This window comes from Triturus cristatus, chromosome 8, assembly GCF_964204655.1.
Source record: "Triturus cristatus chromosome 8, aTriCri1.1, whole genome shotgun sequence".
Lineage (NCBI taxonomy): Eukaryota > Metazoa > Chordata > Amphibia > Caudata > Salamandridae > Triturus > Triturus cristatus.
This window is the reverse complement of record NC_140591.1, coordinates 262,983,667-263,009,243: the sequence shown is the minus strand read 5'-3', so window position 1 is coordinate 263,009,243 and position 25,577 is coordinate 262,983,667. Positions and strand designations below refer to the sequence as shown.

Below are 25,577 nucleotides of genomic sequence, written 5' to 3'. Positions count from 1 at the left end.
CTTTGCCCTGGCCCATTTGACAAATATTAATATTATAAATGGCTGGTAATTGAAAGTCTCCGTATCTCCTCCTGGATGTCTGACAAGGGTCAGTTTCTCATCTCCTTCCAACAATCCATTACTAATAGTTACACTGACCCCAATCCGAAGCAATATCTTTAAATAAGGGCTAATTTTTAAAGTATTTACTTCTTTTATCCATGTTATTGCAAATTCATGAGTTCAATCAGGGTTGGAAAATTTATAGTGTTTCAAATGAAGAATGTCATCGACATGAGGGATGTAAGATAAACTGTACGCATATTTTATGCCTTTGTTCATGACTTTAGACAGAGCAAAGATATTTTAGACTAATGTTTTTATTGTTTAGGACCAATGCTTTTAGTCCAGGGGATACGAATAGTGAGGAAACCAGTTGAAATTACTTTAATAACCCTGATCTTTAATCTGTTTCAAGGATTGTGACTTAATTTGATAAAGTGTATACGTTTTACATGGCGACTGCTAGGTATTTTAGATCCTATAAAAATGAGGACTATCTTTATTGAAATGATTTTGTTATATTCCGTAGAGACCCCTGTATGACTACATTTGTAAGTGTATGGTATTTTACACAAACACTTGTTGTAGATTCCATATATAAGAGGCTCATCAATGTCCAAACAATGTCCCTTGTTTATATTATTTTAATAATGCTTTTATTTAATCTTCACTAAACCTAACCTATGACATATTCACACAGGAGGCAAGCACACACAAGCACTTTGAGAACTTTGGAAAGTAGAATTCCAGAAAGCAAAGTCCAGTTCTTTCACTGCTCACAGACAGAAGCAGCAACTGCAGGCCAACCCAGCAAAGTAACACAGCAAAGGGGCAGTATTCCTCCTGACAGCTCTTCAGCTCGTCTTCTTCTTCTTGGCAGAGTCCTCAATCCAGATGTGTTCTGAAAATGTGGGGTTGCAGGTCCAATACTTATACCCCCTTTCGCCTTTGAAGTAGGCATACTTAAAAGGATAGTCTTTGTAGTGCACAGATCCTGCATTGCCCTGTTCAAGACACACTACAGGGGGGCGGAGACAGCATTGTGAGAGGACAGGTGTCAGTGGCAACTCCTCCCATCACTCTTGCTCAGGAAGGCCCACCAGCCTGGTGTTTGGCCATCAGGATATGCAAGGCACACTTCACCTCCCTTTGTGTGATTGTCTAGAGTGAATGCACAAACAGGCCCGGGCAGTCTAGACCAGACATTGATTCCACAGACAGGCAGAGTCACAGAATAGCAAAGCAAGAAAATGCCCACTTTCTAAAAGTGCTATTTTCAAACACAATTTAAAAACCATCTGCACTACAATATGTGTTTTTAAATACTGAGGTCAGAGAGCCCAACCCCCAACTCTCTAGTTGTTCCCAATTGCAAGTTACACTTGTAAAATGTTACAAGGCAGCCCTAATGATATCCTACGGGAAAGCTAGTCCTTGCAATAGTGAAAAACAATATTGGCAGTATTTCACTATCAGAACATGTAAAATACACCAGTACATGTCCTACCTTTCACCTACACTGCACCCTACCCATGGTGCTACATTGGGCCTACCTTAAGGATGCCTTACATGTAATAAAAGGGAAGGTTTGGGCCTGGCAAGTGGGTGCACTTGCCAGGTCGACATGGCAGTTTAAAACTGCACTCACAGACTGCAGTGGCTGGCCTGAGACAAGTTTGAAGGGCTCCTTATGTGGGTGGCACTATCAGTGCTGTAGGCCCACTAGAAGCATTTGATTTACAGGCCCTCTTCACACACGCCACAGTGCAATATGCTAAGCAGGGCTGGCGCAGTCCCGCTGAGCATATCACGAGTTGTGAAACCGCCAGCCATTTCATGGCGGGTGCCCCGGCATGAAAAGGCTGGTGGTGGAGGAACAAGGGGGGTCCTACAGGGCACCCAATGCCTCCCCTGGCGTGGGGATACATTCAGGGGAGCACAACATGTGCCCCCATGTCTGTATTCCCACAAAGTTCCAGCATGGCATGGACGTCACCGTCCAAGCCATGATGGAACTTTTTGGCCGCTCCCATTGTGGTGCCTGTTTTCCAGGCACGGCCATGGGAAAGGCGAAGGACCGTACACACGTTCAACTTGTAATATGGCGGGTGGTCCTTTTGCGGCTTTGGCACAGCTTTGCCTGCGAAGAGCTGGCACAACTGCGGCAAAGTTAAAATTCAGTCCCATAGATAGAAAAACGTTCCTATGACTAGCCTGATACAGTTAATAAAAGCAAAGGATTTAATGGATTTTGGGCACTAGTGGAGAATGGAATTAGTTGTTCTCGGGAATCTCCAAATCTGTTTATCACTGAACTATAATTGTTTGCAAATGTTAAAGGTTTTTATGGTGTTGAACAAGAGTGTTCCATTTTTCCTAGCACCACTTGTCATCTGTCAGTTGAGGGGAGTACTTTAGCTATGATCGATCTGAATTACTGATATTGAATCTACAGGAGTCCCTGGACTGAATGCGATTTCCATATATATGCTTAAGCTACATCCTTTTTAGGGCCAGAGAGCCTTTTCCCATCTTCTGTAAAGTTCTATAAACAGATTTTTATCTCTTATATAACTAATACAAAAACAACGTTCACCATTACAAAAATATACATATTTGCTGTGTTTTATGAAGTACTGTCCGTTATGAAATGTTTACATTTTCTGCTGTGAATAAATATGCATTCAGGCATTTGATGCACTATTCAGCTCAATGATACACAGACCATGTCCCCTTAGTATTTAATTTCATTATTTGATAATAGTTTTTATTGTTTTTTTCAGTAACCTAAAATTAACAGGTTAAACAACATACTCAGATACATAAAATGAAACAGTGATATATAACTATAGATTCTTCAAAACTCAGATAGCAAAGATCAAGTAGCTTTTTCTGATCTGACGAGGTTTTGTTTTTGTTCTCTATTTATAACATTTTGTGGTTGTTGGTCAAGGAAAGACACATGGCGTCTTTGTATAGGTACTGCATTTTGTTTTGGTCATATACAGGGAGAAGGCAGGTATAGTGGGCAGGTGGTCACGAGCCACCGCTCTGGCTGGTATTAAAGTCTGCAGTTCCTGGAGTATGCCTGGAATGAACTGATGATATCCAATGTCGTCGGCAGAAGGCAAACGTAATCTGAACTTGACTATTACAAATTTATGTCTGCCCTTTACCGATTCAAATTCAAGTCTCCCGCAGCCTTTCTATGAGTATGTAGTCGATAAACGTTTGTGGATAGTCCTAATAATTACTAACAATTCTCACGTGCCATTTCAGCCATATTGCAATAACTTCTATCTGCAGTGGGGTCAGAAGGGCTATCAATAATATTGATAAGCTGGACTTGAAACAGAAAAAAGGTGCCCGCCATGCAGGACATCGCATTTTCTCATTTGTAACGGGTTAGTGCAAGCAGGTGGAGGTTAAGAGATGCGATGGCCGCCTTCCCATCAGACAGCTAGGTGAAATGTCCACCCTGGTACCGGAACAAATTAAATAACTTGTGTACAGCCCATCCAAATGCACTATAGTCCATGATTTATTGCCAGCAATAAAACAGAAAGCAGTTTGTAAATCACGCAGGCTTTCTCCATTCAGTCAGTCCTGCGCCAGCCACAAATCTGTGACAGCCAGCCATGCAGGGAGGCGGGCCTGGGCTGAGAGGGAAAATCTATTTATGACTAATATACTGAATGACAGCGTTTGAGAGCAGGCCAACTGTGCTGAAATGTGACCACTGACGCCCTGCCAAGGTCAGTCAGACCGATTGTGAATCTGCTGCGCACGTGATGATGGTTGCACAACTTCAGCTAGCTTGAGGGCTACACTGTCTGGCCATCCTTCGATCCAAGACTACCACAGCATATTGGGTAACAGACTAAAGAGTACAGCGTCTAAAACAGATTGCTTGCATGCATTGCATTCAAGCGCCTTTACCTCCATCTTCATTAAATGTATACAACTCCTAATTTTTCAAGCCCTCCTCTGCAATGCAAATTCTGAAAAGTCATGTTCCAAATGCTTGATTTAAATAGCACTAGGAAAAAGCAGCTTTAAGCGCACTCTGACTCGAGGATGCACAACGCGTAGCTAGATCTGCTGGTTTGTCCCCTGCATCAAGCTTGCACCGTATCTTTAGAAATCTTGTACTCCGTGATTGTCCATGATTCATACCTGGGTAGATCGACACACCATTAGGTAGCAAGTCCAGCTGAACTTGTTGCAGAAGACAATTCTTTCTTCAGTGAAGCAGCATGTTGTTGCCATTACTAAAAAGTTGAAAATAATGGATCCACTACAGACGTGCATACATCCCTAGAGAAGAAAAATCCCAGAAATGAAATACTTGATGCTCTGATCCCCCACTGATATCTCTAGATGTGCCATCTGGCCAAGCCTGGGTCTGATCAACCTCTTTTTAGGTCGCAGTCGACCAGACAGCGCAGCTGTCTGGTTGCTAAAGACATCTTGGGGACTTTCAGAAAGTTGATCTAGGAATGCATTCTGCCTTTTGTTTACCATTGGCTTTGTGGTTTGTAACTCACATTTCCTGGCTTTCTATTTGCTGGCTTTATTTGCTTTAGGCTCTCCAGGTTCAGTGTGTTCCTCCCATTGCCAAGAGCGTGTTTGCTGTATTCTTCCACGAACTCCCTTTCTGTAAACAGGCCTTTAAATCTTGTTCTTATCATATAACATTTGTTGTGCATTTAAAGACTGATGTCAAATGTCAGGTGCTGTCTTCTGAGGGTGCTTGTTTACTTTTCTTGCCCTGACTTCAAAGTGAGAGGACGTATGTGACAATCTTGCTGGATAGTGGGGTAGGAAAGTGTTTTTTTCTAGCACACAACAACATTTAAATGAAATGTGTAAGTGTTTCACAATATATCAGAATTAGGAACACAAATGAAGCACATTCTTTTATTATTTCTGAAGTGTGGTGGAAACAAATAGTTTAATATGATCAAAGCAAATCATTACACTTGTTGAGGATATTTTCACACATTTTCATTTGTACACTGCATAGTTTTATTAGTAACACTGTATGTCTGTGCAAATGTAAGGTCATTTCAATTGAAAATGTGTTGTCTGTAATGGCAGTGTGCCACCATACCACGAATACTCCACTCTACACCACTCCATTTTACTCTGCACCACTCAATACCACTGCACTCTACTCTGCACCACTCCATGCCACTGCACTCTGTACCATTCCACTCTATGCCACTTCACGATACGCCTCTCTAATGTACCCTTTACGATCTCTACTCTATGTCAATGCACTGTTCACCACTCTGCTCCACTGCTCTCTTCACCATTGCACTCTACACCACTCCAGTCTAAGCCTCACCTATCCATTCTGCACGACTCCACTGTAATCTACGCCACTCTGCAACACTGCACTCTACACCACTGCCCTGTATGCCAATTCACTCTACTCCAATGCACTTTACTTTATAACACTCAACTCTATGCCCTTGCACTCTATGCCAATCCACTTTACCCCACTCTAATCCACTCTGCACCACTGCACTCTATGCCACTGCATTCTACACCACTTTACTCTGCACCATTACACTCTATGCCCCTCTACGCAAGTGCACTCTACCCTGAACTACTCCACTCTATGACACTTAACAATCTACTCAACCCCACTCTGTTCCACTCTACGCCACTCCACTCTATGCCACTGCACTTTACACCACTCTACTCTTAACCACTGCACTCTACACAACTGCACTCTACGTCACTGCAGTCTATGCCACTGCACTCTACTCTGCAACACTGCAATCTCTGGCACTCTACTCTGCACTACTTCACTCTATGCTACTCCACTCTACGCCACTGCACTCTATACCACTGCACTCTACGGCACTATACTCTACCTGCACCACTCTATGCTACTCTACTTTGCACCACTCTGCACCACTGCCCTCTGCATCACTCAACTCTACGCCACTCCAATCTGCACCACTCTACGCCACTCTACTCTACGCCACTTTATTCTGCGCCACTCTACTCTACTAAGCACCAATCTAATCTACGCTACTACATTCTATGATGCTGCATTGTATGCTGTTGAATTTAATGCCACTGCACTCTATGCCACTACACTTTGCAACACTCTACAACAATGCACTCTACACCAGTCCACTCTATTCTATGCTACTCCAGTGTTTGCCACTGTACGCGACTCCACACTATGCCACTCCAATACACAACACTCTATGCCACTCCACTCTACAACACTCTACTCCACTCTTCACCACTCTGCTCTACGACACTCTGCGTAAATCTCCTCTACGCCCTACTGACCAGCTGCCACACTGGTGTACAACATTGCTAAAACACATTAGCAAAGCTAACAGCTCTTACATAAGTGAGACCTATTGGTTTTGCCAATGCTTGTTTCTTGTAAATTACCATTTGTTGCTACCAAAAACGACGTGAGTCCACTTCCTAATCTTTGTCTGACCAAACTAGATTCAATCACAAAATCTGCATTGTCGTCATTTGTTGAGCCTGCCCTTGTCCAGCAGAAGCCTCCCAGCATTGACACCATTTCTGAACTAATCTAGGTTAAACCATACAGACCCAGCAAATTGTTATTCAAACCACTCTCATCTAGTGGTGCTATGGGACGGGTTATAAATCACGGACCTAGACCACAGGAGCAACAGAGAACTGTACGCAGCAAGAGGGTATATAGCCAACATGTGAAAATACATTTTTTGTTATATTTACAATGTGAACTCAAGCCAATAGTTGCAAAAACTCAGAGTTAAAAAAAAGATTCATTTAGTGGGGAGCAGCGGGGGGGGGGGGGAAGGATACCATCCAGCAAGGTAGCAAAATGTGCTAAATTGTTGTACTGTTAAATTGCAGTCGGTACACAGCTTCAAATTTACGCTGACAGCTTCAAAACTTCAATCTGCACTAAACAGGATTTCACCCTGGCAAGAGTATAGAGAGCCTGGTACTAGCAACCCTGGATTTTCTTAAAACAGAGACAGAAAAGGCAGTGTCAGTACACTCACACTTCTAGGTTTGGTAACAGTATCTTACTTTTCTCACCACCTGCTGCTTCTGTAAAGCTTGCCTGAAGCTGGTATGAAAGCCATATCCTGGGCCTGCACAACATCTTTATTTTTCGGACTAGTCTTGGTTACCTTCACGCCACTAAAGAAGTGTAATCTGGATCCCATCGGGAGATAATGTAGGAGTGCATCATACTCACGCATAGTCAGCAATCAAATGTACTCTGTTGTAACTAATGTACTAAATGGGGTGGATTATTTTATACTTTAAGGTATTTTGTGTGATACATATGTATTTAGAATGTGACTAATAAAGTTATGTAACTATTTATGTATTAACGTGACAGGAGGAAATAATTTAAAATGTCGTATTTTGAATTATTTAATTAAGATGTATGCAACTAATGTTTAACGTTTATACATGTACTTCGAATTTATCATGTGCAGATGCATTTAAACCGAGATGTTTATGACTCATTGCATTTATTCGTGCCTTAAGCAGTTGCATTTATTTTATGTGTAGAAAGGTGCACATATTCTGTAACCCTGTGCATGTGTTAATTTAGCAAAACCAGGCCTTGAGAAGAAATTAACTCAGTCGCTGCTCATGTAATGATTTGAAATTCATGTCCAGCCCTCATATATGGAATATATGTTGCTGAGCTGTTTCTATTGCAGGTGAGGATATGCCTCATTATTTAGAATAAAGGAGTTTTGTGTAAGTAGATAGCAGGGCATGGGAAGGAGGAGTTAGCCAAGGGCATCGCGGTAACATGCGAGGAGAGGTGTTCTCATGGGAAAGAAATGGCCAAGGACGAGAAGAGATAGTGTATTATCCGGCTGAGAAAAGGTGCTGAAGTATCCGGTTGTACCAGAGCTATGGAAATTTCCCAAAGAGGAGCCACATGAGAGTGTCATGTCAACGACAGATAATATTATGTGCTGTGTCTAGTTAGGGAAAGAGTCCATATTGGGCTTCCTTAGGGAGCAGACTTATGCTACATCTTGCGTGGCTTTAAGCTACTAGACCCATCGTCAGAGTGTTTTCTACTGAAGGCTCTGATGGCTGACACCTTTCTCCTTTATTTATTCCATTATGTCTTTACTTAATGGTTTAGGTTAGGGTTGTCCTTGTTAAGTAGTTGAGGAAAAGTTAGGTTACTCATGCTCGTTAAAGAGAATCTGATGCAATTCAACTTTCATTTTTTCTTTCTGAATATCTGCGTCATTTGTTTTGTACTAAATAGGGTACATCTCTTAAGGAGATTTGGACTTACTCAGATCTTTTTGTACTTTTATACGATTTTACTACAGTTGATTTACATTGATTTATTTCTGAACTTAGAATTAAGCTTACTAACTTATTCACGCTTGTGATGGAGCCTCTTGCGGCATGGGTGCTGATAGACGCTCACTACCAGGGATTCGAGTGGCCTGGGACGACGTCGGACCGCATAGCATTGTATGCGGACGACTTGTTTTTTTTCCTAACACAGCCAGATCGCTCTGGCCCTCGGCTCCTGCGGATCATACAGGTCTTTGGTTAGACATCAGGCCTATATATGAACCCCCGAAAATCCTTTTTATAGCCTTTGAGTAGTACGGGACAGCTTGGCCTTTGGTCCAATGAAGTCACGATAGTGTCTGATGGCTTTAAATACCTTGGGGTCTTCTTGGCTGAGTCGCAGTCTTTGTCTTGGGAGAGGAATCTGGCACCACTGGGGATTCAGATCAAGGAACAAACTTGCGTTTGGTCCCACCTCCCTCTTTCGCTGCTCGGCAGATCTGTCATCCTTAAGACGGTCTCTTTACCTTGGTTATTATACCAGCTTCAAAATCATCCCTACTTGATCTCACCAAGCTGGTTCACATAGCTCAACGCTACCCTTCGCCACTTTCTTTGGGGGTGGGGGGAGGTTCCCCGGGTTGCCTAGGGGACCTGTTTCCAGTCAACCTACTGTGGCGGATTGGCAACGTCGGACATTCAAGCCTATTATGCAGCCTCACACTTACTTATCTTCAATGATTGGTGGTACGGGGATAGATCGGAGCCCGTGTATACCGTTGAGCGCTGGCTTATGGGCACTCAACTACTACATTCTGTCTTGTATGCGGGCGTGGTCCAGAGGGCGCTGCCCCCAGTGACTGCCACGGTTTTTGGCCTCTGGTGGCATACCCTTCGGCAACAGGGGTGGTGGGGTAGAGTAACTAAGGATGCTCCCCTCTGGGGCAACGGCCTCCTGACGCAACTGGCCGGTCTTCCTGTATTTTTGGGATGGGATAGAATAGGTATCTTTACTGTTGGGGATGTTCTTCATGGGCAGATGCTGAAATCCTTTCAGGAGTTGCAACAAGAATACACGATGAATACATCGCAGTTCTATAAATATTTGCAGTTCAGTAATGCCTTCACACCTTACTTAGCATTACAGGAGTCCGTCCCTTAATTTAGCCCCAGTGAGGCTAAGGTGTTTATGGGGGACCTGGGGGAACACAAGATTGCGAAAATCTATAGCACAATAGTTACCAATAGCCACATGACACTGCCCCACATGAGTGAGGCTTGGCAGACTGATCTGGGCCCACTAGATGACGAAGATTGTACCGAGGCGCTGGAGTCCTCCCGTTATGCTGCCATTGCGGAGCGCCTGAGATACATACAGTTCAAATACCTGCACAGAGTGTACTACACTAGGCACCAGCTGTGGCGGGCGGGACTAATCGCCTCCCCGCTCTGCTTGAGGTGCGGGGCGTTTGACTGCACTTTTCTTCCACACCGTCTGGTCTTGTACACCCCTTTCAAAAATTTGGCATGGTGTTCTTTCCGGTTTGTCACGGGTACTGGGGTGGGATGTCCCTCATACACCCAGATTGACCCTCTTGCATATCTTGGATGAAATAGGGGGAAATATATATAAACAGCATTTGTTGCTACTGGGCCTCACACTTGCAAAGCGCGATATTGCGAAACATTGGAAAGACACCTTCTCACCTTCTTTCGGGGTCTGGAAAAAGGGCTTGGATTTCTACTCGGGGCTTGAGGTGACTCTCTTCACTGCCCGGGGCTGTCCACAGAAACATCCCAAGATATGGAAGAGATGGGCAGACAATAGGGGGATTTACCTGGAACCTATTCCTGATTCACCGGTGGAATGACTTGAATATGACTGCAATGAGGGAATTTACAGATGATTGTGATGTAGATTCTTTGGTAGTAGACGGATTTTCTATGCTTTATATTTATTGTAGGTGGGTGACACTATGGTTACTTGGTTTCATGACCAGTTGTCATGTACAGAATATTTCATTATGTATCTTAACGCAAAATGTCGACCTCAGTATCCGTGATTTGTATCCAGCTATGTTTTTGTGCAAAGCCCTACCGGGCGTCCTCTGGCTGTTGACATTAACATTTTGTTGTGAAAAAAAAGAATTAATCTTACTAAACTCAGATCAAGGAGTCAAGTAGATTAATGTGTAGCCAATTTGGTTGCCCTGTCTTGAAATGATAACCAGTGATTTGATTCCTTTCACCACTCATTCTACTAAAAAGACCTATCCGCTCTGGAGAGAAATTATGTAAATGGGACTACACTTTAACACCATTTGAGTTCACCTCAAACCTAGTGAAGTTGGGAGTTCTTTATGGCTCTGCATTTTTAACATTTGCTTATTAATGTATTCCTTAGACAACTCGCCACAGCTCTTTATGGTTATGATATAAAAAATATTATGTACACTCATGCTAGCAGCTAATTCTTCTGCCTCAGAGGAAAACTCAAGATACTTTTAAACATTTCTTCTGTGCTAAATATAATCTTAAATAGAATTTATCTGAGTTGAAATACTGGCCACTCGGAAGGTTAGCGACAGGAGGATACAAATTTGAGTCAAACTGCCCTCTTCGCCTATAAGTAGTGAGAAACCCTTGCATTTGAGCTAAAGCAGATGTATTCTTAAACCAATCTTATTCCATTTTAGCTTGTTTTGATTAGTCCTCCATTTTTCCTTTCCTGATCGAATGGCACTGCTCAGTGCATACAAGCCTTCCACAATGGATTACCTATGATTCTATCTTTGCTTATTAGCAGTTTTATCTCTGGCTTCCAGTAGAGAGGCACATACAATTTAAAGGACTTTGTAAGGTGCACAAAGCCATATGTAACTTCAGTTCCAGAGTATTGAAAATGGGTTTCTAAGACACTTGTCTGGATGCTCCATTTGCTCTGCATCAAAGTTACTCCTTAAAGTTCCACCGTTTAGACTGGACGAATTAAATAGAAAATAAAACCACTTACTTCTGAAGCTATAAATTAAATACCAGATAGGCTACTTAGCACTGTATAAGCTGCACGTGGATCACTCAGAAAGACTTGCCTTGAGGGCCTTACGGAATGATGGTACTTGATTCACATGAAGCACATCATTGGGCATTGCATTGCAAAGTGTACACCCAACTGAAGGTTCGGCCAATGAGCAGATTTTTGTATGCTTACCTGATAGCCAAAATAATGGCGAAAGAGTGAAAAGCGGCAATTATAGGCTCATGGGCCTCTTGGGCTGTTACTTGGTTGGAGACTTTTCTTTCAAAAGATGCAATGAGACCATTGCTGGTTACTGAGAAATTGAAAGGCTCTGGAAGATCAGGTATATCACTGCGGGTGGGAATCCAATGGGAGGGATACGTTGGCTAGGATGTTGAACATTTTTTGGACCTTCTCCATAGTAATCTGAGAGCACTGCAGGGTTCTTTTATGGGTGGTATGGTGGATGTGGTCGAACTGAGGTTCACAAATTTATTGACTGACTTAAGAGTCCCCATGAGCCGTTAATGACAATCTGTTTTTGCCTTAAATACAATTCTTGTGGGTGGCTTTGCTAATGGCTTAGTAGTAATGGTATTTGCGGACAGTGGAAGATTCCAAATTTCAGCCATTTCAGGGCTTCTGAGAACTACAGATTGTGTTTAGTTATTTTAAAAGGGAGCACCTGAGTCGAGCATAAGGGAAATTTCAGAGTGTAAGGAATTCGAGAAGAATTGAGTAGATTTACTGACACTTAGGGCCATATGTAGGTAACATACTATTTACCGATTCATAAATACCGAATTTTACCGATTCGGTATTTATGAATCGGTAAATAGTATGTAGGTAAATAATCGGTAATTATTAATATCGGTATTTATGAATCGGTATTTACCGAATCGGTAATAATGCATCCCTTCCCATTCATTCCTATGGGCCTGGAGGCCCATAGGAATGAATGGGAAGCCAGTTACTATTACCGATTCGGTAAATACCGAATCGGTAATAGGGGAGGCATTATCATGGGTGGCAGGGTGTCACATTGACACCCTGTTGCACCCCTGATTCGTGCATGTGTGCACATGTGGCGCACATACATGCCCTAAGGGCATGTATGTCTGCCACATGGCACTTTACAAATAGGACAAAAATGCTTTTTGTAAGGTATTCGTCATTTACCATCAACTTGTAGTTGGTGGTAAATAACGAATCCAGACACCAATAATGCACTCACTTGAGTGCCCCCTACATTGCATTTCTGGATTCGGTATTTACCGAATCGGTATTTTACCGATTTCTTAAAATTCCGATTCGGTAAATACCGAATCCAGAAATCAGCCACCTACATCTCAAGTGCCTCAATACCGGTCGGTAACGGGATATTTACCGATTTTCGGCCGTTACCGACCGGTATTGAGGTACCTATATGAGGCCCTAAATGTGGTGTGATTTTTCTCCAGAGCGGTGATTCAGACATGATGTTTCCCCTCCTTGTCACGGGCCTGCAGGAATCCACTACTCACAGCTAGTGCCTAAACGGGCCCTGCAATTGCTCCAAAGAATCAGCACTGCACAAAGCTGGTTTTTTTGTCATTTGGCAAGGAAATGCTTAGAATTTCAGGAAACAGAGACTAGCGACATTTACATGGGCATCCCATGGCAGATTTGGAAGTTGCACTGATTGCTAACACCATATAGGTTGACAATGGAACATCACCGGAAATGTGCACTATATTTCAGTAGTTCAAAATGTCTAATGACACCACCCCACTGCTAGCGGTAAACTCATTTTCGCACCAGTACTACGAGGACTATTTATCTAATGGGCTTGCTTACATTTTAAGATCAGAAAACACCTTTCACTGTGGCTCATTACAAACAGCAAGCATTTAGGGATGCCTCCATTCAGCAACAATTGCCCAGGGGTTTATGGAAGGCATAGAACCACTGGCACCACTGTAGTAACCATACGACTTGCGGGTCAACTTGTATGGAATTATATACACACCAGCACAAAGTGAAGTTATTAATGGTAAGGCCACCTTATTGTATTTTTAATTTGTTTGCATGGATTCCGTTTGTTTACCTCTCGTAATGAATGTGATAAGCCCAGAAGCCTACTGGAGTTGACAAAATCCCTTCTTAAAGGTAGAATGCATTCTCTCTAATGTAAAAGTAAACATCTAAACAGACTTGAGTGCCTTTTACACAGATGTGTTTTCGAATGCAAAATGCACCCAAAACAGATCAGGGATGGCATGAAGTGCAGCAGCTGGAAAAGAAATTAGATATTGTTTTATGGCACCTGCATATGTATGTATGTTTGTTTTGTTGTGTCTGCCTATTAAATCTAGATACCATGAACTTGATTACATTATTCGTCCAGGCTGCTCTCAGTTGTTGTACAATGATTGCGTCTGTAATATTACAGTTCAAACAGTAAATGTTTACAAGACACTGCAATAGTATCAGCAGAGCAGAGACCAGGAATTGTTAGAAGAAGAAAATGTCTCCTGCTGTATAGAGAGGGTTTAGAATTCCGTTCCAGTGAAAGTACGCTGGGCATTGCCCATCTACCACTTCAGAGCCCTGATGTTCAATCAACATCACATAACTCTATGACTTCATGGGCCTCTCAGTACTGGGGGACCTACTACTTTAAGAACTATGCCTCTATATCCCCAAGTAGCCACGTTCCCTATTGCTATACCCTAGCCTGCCCAACCAGCCCCTTTGTCACTGTTGGAAATTGGGATTGAAGATTGAATTGTTTAATTATTGCTAACTCCCTTGGCGTCTCAGTCAACTTAAAAAGATCCATCTGATGAGAGACTTAAAATCACACACCTGTGCGCTCTCAGATAGTTACAAAAAACAGTGGTCCTGGACCAATTATTCAAAGAAATATTTTGTTAAAACAGTCATCATTTCATCATTTTTGGAGTTTGCAATAATCAGCTCACGGTTGTATTTAAACCATTAGAAATTTTGAAAAAATCTAAGAATTATGATGTGCAACAAACACTATTTATAATACAAAACATATTTATTCAGTAAGTAAAAAACAAGGTTCAGAGATTACTTTTGTGTTTGGCCAGGTCACAGTAAACTGTTTATTTGATATCAGTTCTATGTATAGTCTTGTAAGATATATGCCCTTGAATCACTTTTAACAAAATATTTCTTTGAATAATTGGTCCAGGACCACTGTTTTTTGTAACAATTGACACCCAGGTCCAAGGACTAGTTTGGGTTACCCCATTGATTATAATGGTCACTTTCAGATAGCAGCGTGTTAGATGGTTTAGTAATTGAGATAGAGGGAGTTACTGTATCCATGTGAGAGCCCCATATTTGCTCAAGCCCAGTCTTGATCCTAAGGCTTATGTCCCGATTTGGAGGAGCAGCAGTATTCCAGCGATTCGGAATGAAGTTGTAACAGTGGAGTAGTGAGCATTAATAGGGTTGCGCATTGCAATTGCTTTTGTCTAGCTTGCAGTGTTTTGCTGATATTGTGTGGTGCAATGCGGTGATGTTTTAAGTTGCTGTGTGGATGTGGAAGCACTTAATGCAAATAAGTTGAAGTGGTTATCGAGCTGGACGTAGCCTAAGATCCTGGGATAGTAATACGTTATCAGTGTGGAAAACATTGTGTTCTAATTGTCTGGTGGTGTTAGTCATGAGTTGCCGTCTGCTACACAATTGAGACAGGGACAAAAAGACTTGTGTGATGAGGTTCTGTAATTCTCGAGTCTGACTCCATTTTGTTCTGTGCCACCATTTTGTGTTGCCCTCACATAGGCCTGTGAAGGTAGCCTGGCGAATAAAGTGGCCTGGCCTTCTTAGTTCATGTATACATTAACTAGGTTTCTTTTTGACTCTGAAATGAACTGTAAGAAACTGACCTCTGCACCTGAAACTGACCCCGCAAAGCCAATTTCCCTGATCAATCTTTGTCTGAAATTGCCAATCAATGTTCAGGACATCGTTAACTTTTAGTTTCCTTGCACATGCCTTATCTTGTTCAGCATCTGTTACCGTTTCTTTTTTTATGTTTCTTCATTAAATGGGTTATGCTTTCAATTATAGGTTTGTCCGGCTTGTGGAGATTGAATTTGGGACATTCCTAATAATTAACTTTTGGGTTGGGATACTGTAAATTGAGTTTTTGTTATGTGACACTTTGTTTGAAAATGTACCTTATTGTCTAGAATTTTGTGCAGTGGGTGTACATTTATAATGTGAATATTGGGTATAAAAGGAGACGTCTCGCCTTAGTAAAATGAGCAGTCTCCTGAGAATTTACACCGTGATGTATTTCTAGGATCACTGTTACTAGCTGCAGCTAATAAACTTGGTCTCTGATGCCATCCAGAAGTATTCCGTGTCTCTGTATACCAAGACAGGTGAACTCGAAGATCTTAGGCGTGCCCCTGACGCCGCTGGGTTAAACCCCGGTTCTTCAGTGAGAGTAAGGGGTGGTTAGTGTGGTGGATCCTTTTGCACAGGGGTGAAGCTACACTAATCTGGGTGAGTCCCTTCTGGTTGAGGTTTCAATCAAGTGTGAGTCAGGCTAGAAAGTGTTGCTATGGACCATTTCTTGTGTGATTGAATACTATTGATTCTTTAGTGGAGCAGACAAAGTTTTTAAATCTGCTTTGCTTTTATTGCTTTGCTTGTATTGCAATACTGCAATGTTCGCAAGAAGAATTGTAAAGGAGGGTGAGCCGCTGTCAGGAGTGAGAAGGATGTCACAGTGTGCTGCACTGAGATTAGGCAGTTGGCATTAGTGCTGCGCTGTTATTGCTTGTTAACATCTAATGAGAATTGTGCGTAAAAATAAATTCTTCCTTGTTTGAAATGAAATCCTATTTGTGATTGTTGACATTATTGTAGGAAAATGACATTTTTTAAGGCTATACGAAATCTGATTATGGGAGATGTGAGAATACCTGTTCGAAAAGGGGGAAGAGACACCACCCGATGACACTCCAAGTCATTATATGGCCATAAATGTGGGCTTTCACACATGTATTTGGCTGAGTCAATGTTATAAGATCGCTGAGAAAGAAGCTGCATTGATGTTTCCATGCTATGTCACATTTAATTTGAGAAACATTAAAAATTTGAGAAGGGTATGAAATGAAGCCATCTCTTAGACCCGCAAAGTTTGAAGCACTGAATGCTTGGGAGCACACAGCTCATGTTAGGCAAAGGGAAAAATATCAGGGAAGAGTCGGAAAGGAAGTGCGTAGCTGTGCCGATGCTAGATGGGATGCGGAACAACAACAATGGAGAACTGATATAATAGAGGGAACCAGACTATACTATTGATGAGTAAAGAACTTGAAGAAAGTAAAGAGAAGAAGAAAAAGGTGAATAAGACAAAAAAACAAGGAGTGATAGTGATTCTTGCGATGATTTCCTAGATGTTTTGTTATCAACACGTCCATCTCTATATAATGTGGCCCAACCTGATGAAACAAATGGTCATTTACCAGTGGAAACACTGGAATAGCCACCGCACCAGTAAATACTAGTCAGAATCTGATGGGAGAGAGTTCAGGGATCAGTGCACCTGTTTATTCCACTGTTCCCAATGTCCCAGAAGTAATCGCTTTTCCAGTCACTATTGATCCCGCAGTTCCTTTGTATAAACCAGAGTCAGCAGAAACTATGACACATACTTTGACAGTCCCTACTCGAGTAGATATATCAGATAATTCTCCTTTGGTCCTAGGAATGGAAGGAACTCCTTTAGTCCCATCTCAGGTGAATACCTCTTATGTTGCCTCTACAGCATCAATCATGAATCAGACAGGATTTACTGCAGGAGAGCCCACTCAAAGATCTCAAAATTCTAACATGTCTATTTGGAATTCACCTCAGAGGGCCATTAACAATAGTCCCAGAGAAAGGATAGTGTCTGTTAGATCCAGCTGTTTTGGCTGGCTGGGACACACTGAAGCCAGTCTGAATTCCCTGTCCTAGATAGAATGAGTGTCAAACACATGTCTGATAACCTGTGCTCACTCTTGGGTAGCTTGGCACAGAGCTGTCTCTGGATCAATGTGTAAAGTATAAGTGTAAACACTGGTCTTTGTATTACAGACACACACCGAAATCTAAACAATATATACATTGAAATCAAAACAATCTGCACATTGAATATATACTTTACAGTTATATACAATTGTCAAACGTTCCCATTAGCAGCAGAACAGCATAATCATATATGCCCTATTCAGAGGTAATCAACAAACACAGCATTCCCAATATCACATACCCCAACATTTTTAGGGGTAAAGAAATCAAAGTTCTTTGTCTATGCCTTGTGAACCAGCCCCTCCAGGCACTCAACCACCCCAGCCAATGATACACATTGCCACTGCTGGTGATATGTTGATCGGAACCACCTAAAGTGGAAAGAAACAGTTACTTAGTGTTGTCCATCTGGATTAGACCTCCAAGTGCCCGACGGCACCTGCACGAATGTGGGATCACTATCCCCCTGTAGAAAAAAGGTTGTGACACAGGAAGTTGGCACACTTCCAAGTCTGGAAAAACGTTTCCCCTCAGGGGGAGGTGTGAGCTGCCGTAGCACCCGGCAGCCAGCTGTAGTTTCCCACAAGGCACCATGAAACCCCTCTGGCCCGCCACGATGTTTTCCACAACAAATTCCTTGTGGCATGGGTCCAGGGAGAGGGAACCAGCAACCTTGGACAGAGGCTGCGATATCAGGCACTGTTGTCATCCTGATCTGGAGATCGAAGACAGTCTCAACTCAGGTTCCCCAACACCCCTCAGACACCACAGGCTCCGGAGTGCAAACTAGCACAGGCCCACTGGTTGCAAGCATAGGTCCTTTTGACTCTGCAAGCTTCCCCTGCACTCCTCAAACTCCTCCCGTCCTGGCATCTCAGATGGGCTGCTGATCTTTACAAGCACACTCCTCTGCACAGTGGGATGATGGTGAACTTCAGAACGGTCCTTGTCCCAAATGATGATCACTTCCACCTGTTTCCGCGGCACCTCAGCGCGGTCCTTATGATCTCGTGGAAATGGGGAGATCCTTTTTGTCCCTGGGTTCCTTTGGACAGGAGGCCAGGCAACTGACTCTTGGAGAGTCCTCAGGGACCCGGGCAACAACAGTTGGCACTAGCGGCAGGCCAGCAACGTCCAGGCAAAATCCAACAAATGATAGTCCCCTTCCTGGAGCACGACAATCTCCAGGCCACCACAAGTCTTTGAATAATTCAGCTGCAGTCCCTCCTACCCTAATGATTCCTCTTGTCGATATCCAAGCAGTGAACAACCGTGGTATGGTTCCAAATCCAAAAGCGTCTCGAACTTCTGAGGCCAGAGCCCCAGTAGTTATACCCATGGTGACCTTTGAAGATGCAATCAGTTCAAAAGGCCACCTTTGAAATGCACAGTCCTTCTCTATATTCTGTTCTGTCTGCACTCTTACCCCAGGAAAATTATCTTTAGTGGGACCGAGACCCTGCCCCTTGGAAGGCAGGTGCCGATTCCACCTCCACATAACCGTCCCAGAGAGGCCCCTCATAGTCAGAGGTCTGCAGTTTCCCTTGAACCCCTAGTTTAGTCTAATGTGAGAAGCAGGCCACGTTGTACCGAACAAACCAACCGGAACGAATCACGACCCTTGCATGTAACGCACACACGCACATGCCCTACCCCTCCCGACACCGCATCCTGTCACCAGTGACAACTCCGATATAGCAAGAGACATGCAGAACCTTAGCACATAGCTTTTTAAATGCTAAGCCGAGTAACAGTAACCCATGCACACAGGCTCCACCAGGGCAAACCTGTTGCATAATCGATGAGCTACCTCCGTGGATGGCAGAAACAGTGCTGCAGGCCCATTGAGGGGTATGTGAGTTACATTCCCTGGATATATGTCTTATCGCTAGATATTGGCCACATTAAGTGACACAGTTCTTCTGTACCTCCTACCCACCCAGTTCCATTGCCATCACATCTTGCCGGGTTCATTGGCCAGAGCAAATAATAGCAGGGAAAGGGGCTAGCCCTATCACATTCCATTATTAATAGAGAGGGAGCCAATAGGGCTCTATTGACCTTAACCTATGCCAGCAGCTCAAACAAGATTTTAACATAGGGGCCAAAATTAATCCTTCAAGAAATATGCTGCAGTTACTCTCGGTCAGACATATCAAAATAGTTCTAAGGGTTACTAAGAACAATGTGCTTGGACCGGATATTACATGGGCATGGGCCAGAGAATTATGTAAATGAGTAAGATTGCGCCTATTAGCATGGCTGGGCTTAAAGTCATTCTGAGCAGGGTACACAAGAGATCTGACACGCCCCACGATAATATTAGAGATAGCTTTGGTAGGTAATTTGCCCTCAAATTTGACAACATAGGGGCATCAATCAGCTGGCTGTTGCTCCTTAGCTCTCACCTGTATGGCTTGAAGTTTGTTAGTAAGGGTTATCCAGCCTACATCATATGCGAACATGGTCCAGACATGGGGATTAGCTACGATGTTGACTTTTCTAAAAAAAAATCAATTGGGATCCAATTAGGACCCTGGATTTTCACTGGTTGCATGCCTGCCATAGTCTTTAGCAGTTCCTTAGGAGTGTGAGGTCTGGCTTATTGCAGTCAGTGCCACCAAGTTGACACATTGAGAGATCCACTAAAAAATACCCTCTAAGTCCTCTGTATTAGCTTTGACTAGTGCAATACCAAAGGTTATCACCTCACCATTCGCACTATACAAAACTATAAATAAATAAATAGCTAGGTAAGTGAAGCCAATAAAATCTTCCCAAAGTTCCTCACTGAAGCAGGCTGATCTAAAACATGGCCTGCTCCTCTACCCAGAACTACATCAGTATTAGTCAGGTTTCTTTAATAAAAAATTATATCTGGAACTCGTTATTTATAATGGACCTTGGGTACATCATGTTTATTTATGGCTAAATTCCTACTTACCAGAAGGCTGAACAGATGCCTTTCCATCAGCTGTAAATCACTTGAAGCATGACGTTTTTAGATGTTTCATGAAATTAAAAAAAAGTCAAAGCAAATTAAAGTTTCTACCAGATAAGGGCACCTTTGATTTATTATCAGAGGATGTAGTTGAGGACAGGTACACTGAAACGCATTCATTTCTATCATTACTGTGTGCCCTATCCAGGTATGTGCGCACTAACTCATTTCACTGTTATATTAACTGGTGGCGTTTTGATTGCCTATTCAAGAAATAGATTAATGTATTATCATCTTCAACTGAAAATTAAATTGCTTCTGCTTCTCAGGAGATAGAAATATTATTGCACGTCAATAAAATGGTGCCTACGAGAAGTCTAGCCACATTATCATGAACGAGAATCACTTAAACTAAACTGGTGAGGACAATGCATTTCACGGTGCAGAAACCGTGATTGCCTAAGCCTCTGTCTCTCAATCAGTACAGGACCGGAGGGGGATCCAGTTGGATCCCAGGTTTGGCTGCTAATATTGAACCAGATCCGGGATCTGGGCTGACACCAGTGAAATATACTGGCTTTGACGGTGCAGTTCGCTGGCACCGGGACACCTTCAGCAGTGCTCGTACGTTGTCTGCTTTCCATTCAGAGCAACAACCTGCAGGCAGTGAGAGGCCTTTCTTATTTTCACTTCCAGATGGTCCAAAACAAAGGCCTAATTTAAAAGACAATCACCCGTCCTATTCTGGTATCATCCTGGCTGGGAGTATCTGGAGCCTAGCACTTAGATGCCAATGCATTGGAGTGAGGCAAAGGCGCACCACTTGTTGAAACTTCACAAGAAACTATGATAGGGAGGCAGGTTTTTGACTTTGTTCAACCCCTGTGTGCAGAGGCAGATTCCCGAGGGAGTGCGCGGGGCGGTGGGGCAGGGTGGGGGGTAGTAAACTATGGCATACGACCGAACGGAGTTTAGTAAATAAATAAAACAAATTACATTGCGCGCGCTGCATTGCCGATTTGCGATGCAGCACGCGGAATGTAATTCGTTATATTTATTTATTTATTTACTCAACTCTGTTCGGCCGTATGCTGGAGCTAACTACCCTCCACCCTGCCCCTCCCCTGCCCCACCCCACCGCCCTGCAGCACTCCCTCGAGGAGCCACCACTGCCTGTGTGTAAGAGATATGTATGCATTGCAAGAATGTCAGCTGTGTCTGTCTGTAAAAAACACTCACTCATTTAATGTATTTAATTTCTTTTGTAGTGCTTCTCATCCCAGTGTAGGGCACCAGAGTGCTTTAAATCTACTACATTATGCAGCTACAATAAATCCTACATACAGGTGTGTAAATCAATGTGCAGGGAATGTCACATAAGACAAAGTGTTACAAGTTGAATGAGTCACGTATCTGCCACACTGGTAGGCAACATATGCTAAGAGTGCATGGCATGAAGAAACATAAAGTTAGGATTTAAAACATAACACAGTGGTTGGGGTTGTCTGTACTAAGAAGACTTTACTAGAACGCTTTTTAGCAACCTTAGAATAACAAATGATTCGGGGAAAAAATCCCATACCTTGTATTTTGTCTGCAGCTCCTTGATGACGATTCAGAGTTCACTGTGCCATGTTACAACAATTTTATTAGAATACACTTATGCACTGCAGGAAACAAAAGGAGCTATGTGCTAAAAGCAGTAACCTGCTGAGCTATCTACGCAAAGTACAAATCTGTGATCTGGATGTTACACCCTGTACTTTGTTGCTGGCACATTAACCTTCCTTGCTGCTATAGTAGTTAAACCGTGACAAGACCATACACAGATCTCTCAAGCAACTGTGTTAGCCACCAGAGTTATCTAGCCATTGTTATTACCTCCTGATAATTGCTGGACACACAAGGATGTCTGCAGCAAGTGTCTTAACCCCCTATGGTATTACTTGAGCTAGAAAAGATTTACATTCACATTTGTCCTTGTTGCCAATTTGTTGGCGGCAGAGTGAAAAAAAATAATGTAAAAGTTGACTGTCGGACTCTGTTTTTCATTACTCTGCCCCTTGTGACGCCACCCACTTTCTCATGCCACACCTTGATCACCAATTTATGAGTTTCTAGAATCATTTTTTTCAATTTTGGGTACTACTCTCAAGGAATATTATTGCAGATTAATAAAAACTTGGAAGAAGTTTAGACGGTAACTCTGAGAACCGAGGACCACTCTCTAATCACTTTCTAACCACCTTTTAACTTCAAAACCGACTAGGTCAGGTGGTCAAAAGCAGCCTGCAGCTATGCTTTAACATGCATGGCTCAGAGAAATATAGTGTGAAGTTCCAGTCTTCTGCAGTGCAAACACTTCTCAGACATTTTTCAGGTGGCGATTTTCAGACTGTCAGCATAAGCTTTCATTTTGAGTGCCAGGAGAAAATTGCATCTATAATTTAAATTAATGGATATATTATCTCTCAACTATTCAGCTCTACTTTATCTGTAACTGATGAATGCATGGTGACTTGTGTGACATTGAAAGAGCACAAGTATTCCAGCATCTTTAGTTAATCACATTTCTGACATGCAAAGATAAAAGGGGCTGGGAAGGTATGTTTGATTTCAGTCTTTATGGATGCTGAGGAATACTAGGCATTTCTGACAAACTTAATACAAGTTATTTTGATAACTGCTTCACTAGATGCAGTTCTGAGTGGTAATGAATACTTGATATTTATTATTTCAGAAAAGGGATAATCTGCTACATTTCTGGCTAACCTTCTAGGCGTGACGTCAAGAGTCTAGAACCTGAAGCAGCCTTCTACTTGTCTTTGTGTACATTCATTCTGCCACTGTGAGCTCCAGCTGGGGGCGTTTTCTATCCTCAACATGAGGCTTCATTCTGGTCATAGTGAGGCATATTTTATTTTTCCTACTTGATCAAAGACCTACTTGCCAGCTCTCTTTCCATGCCATCATCTCCTTGGGTGTTTCTCTATCCCCTTGTCACACAGCCCCATCAGAGGCCAACGCACTTTGACAAATCTCTTCTCTCTCATTCCATCAAGCACTGCTCCATTCATTACAATTCATTCATCTTGCACTAGTTTTAACATGTGTTCTATTTAATCGCATCTCTTTTTATCCTCATATGTGTTACCTATTTTTATTAAAACAATGTATATTGTCCTTGCCCTTTATCCTTTATGTATTACCTCGTGAGCTTTATGCGTCTTGGTGGGGACATGTTTTGACCATGTGTCAAGTCAGTGTGCGAGGTCTTGTGGACAGAACTTTTCCTCTGCCATTGCTGAAGGCGGAGCCGGTTCTATATAATAACTTTGTATTCTCATTAAGGCAGACAATGAAGTCGAGACAAGTTTATTGTAGGCGCAGCCATCGCAAAACACAATTGTTTCATTGAGACATTATAATATACATGAAAACATCATTAGATACCTAAAACACATACATAGATACTCCATCCTAAAAACGGCTGGACAGTAACACTAAAATAACAACTCAATGTATATTTGTTTTCCTGAATTAAAAGTGCTGCTTCTTGGGGGAACGTGGCTTGACGGCCATGGAAAATGGCAGCTGCTCCGTGAGCTCCGGCGCGGCGGCGCAGGCTGGTGACTTTTCTTTGTGGGTCCCGTGACCCATTCTTCACCTGAGGTGCGGTTCCAGCGGAATGAACTGCCTGGCGGCCATCTGGTAGTGCCGGCAGCACACCAGCACTGACAAATACTAGGTATTCCACCGTTTCAGCTGCACCCTCAGCCGCGGCCACCTCAACTCCTCACCTTTTCATATTCAAGTGACGCTCCACTGTGCTCTCTCACCAACGTAATGTAACCTGATTTAGTGCATCGCCTCAAGGCTCCTCCCATTGCACGGCGTATTCCTACTCCCTGCCACAAACTTTTAATTCTTCAGTAACAACCGTTACTCCCTCTCTTTGTAATGCGGCTGCCTCAACTCCTCACCTTTTAATATTACAGTGAAGCATTACATGTTTTGCTCCAACTTCATTATGCACTCTCACCAACGTACTGTGGCCTGATTGAATGCACCGCCTCAAGGCTCCTCCTACTGCACGACGTATTCCTGTTCACAGCATAAACTTTCAATTTTTTCAGTAACAACCGTTACTCCCTCCCTTTTATGTGTGCGGTCGCTACGCTTTTTGCCTTTACAATGCTGGGATTATGTTCCTCTGTCTTTCCATTGCTCAACATTCTACAAAATGACAGCATTTCTCCTCAGTGAGTTTTGATCATATATATATGAACAACAGAAAGCTTTAATGTCATCATAAGGATCCTGTTCTTTGTGACTTTGCCTGCCATTAGACCCTAACAGCACTTTTATCTGCATTCTCTCTTTTTGATGGTTTCTATTTTTGACACCCTTGCTGCTTTTACTTGAATGGAAGTGGGTCTTTTTTCCATGTTAAGTGCCCTCAATCACATGTCTCCTGCTTTGGTTCCTTTCTAACGGCTGATGCTCTAAACATCTGCACTAGTTCTCTGAACCTTCTTAGAGCCTTGCTGTCTGTTTGCTACCATTAAGGCCACTGCCTTTCTCTCAACTCTATTCTCTCACAGTTAATGGGGAGGCTACGGGGACTCAATTCCTCTACTTCTTCTCTCACATGCAAATTCATTAAAAATTCTACAGTTTTCACAAAGTCTACTGCAATGGAATCTACCCCCGCTTCTCATCCAAAGGATGGTGCACCTTCACCCACAACATCACTGGTACCTGCTGTGGCAAACACTGCCAAGGCTAATCCTAGGCACCTCAAAAAAGATTCTCCGTCTCCTGCTAAGTAACCACCTCCTGTTTCGCTAGCTCTGCTACTAGAAGAAATATGCTCCTTACACCCCTTTATGGAGGAGACAAATTCTAAACTTCAATTTCTGACAGACAGGTGGTCTCAATTGGACAAAAGACTTCTCGTAATAGAACAGAGTGTTTCTTCCTACACTGAAACTGAAAATAAAGTTCACGCTCTTCAGTCACAAGTAGCTTCCCTGCAGAAGCATGTCGAGGATTTAGAAAATATAAATTAACGAAATAACTTACGCATTTATGGCTTAGCAGAAAACACAGAAGGTGCAGACCCTCTCACCTTCTTCAAAAATGTTCTTCCTAAAGTGATGATACTACCTTCAACATCCAACGGGCACATAGATTCAGACGTCACCC

General features: G+C 42.7%; 1 protein-coding gene across 7 annotated transcripts in view; it reads right to left on the bottom strand.

Moving 5' to 3' along the window:
* GRIA4 (glutamate ionotropic receptor AMPA type subunit 4) overlaps positions 1-25,577 on the bottom strand; it is an 829,275-nt gene that overhangs the window by 304,358 nt on the left and 499,340 nt on the right. The gene's annotated exons all lie outside the window — the stretch shown is intronic.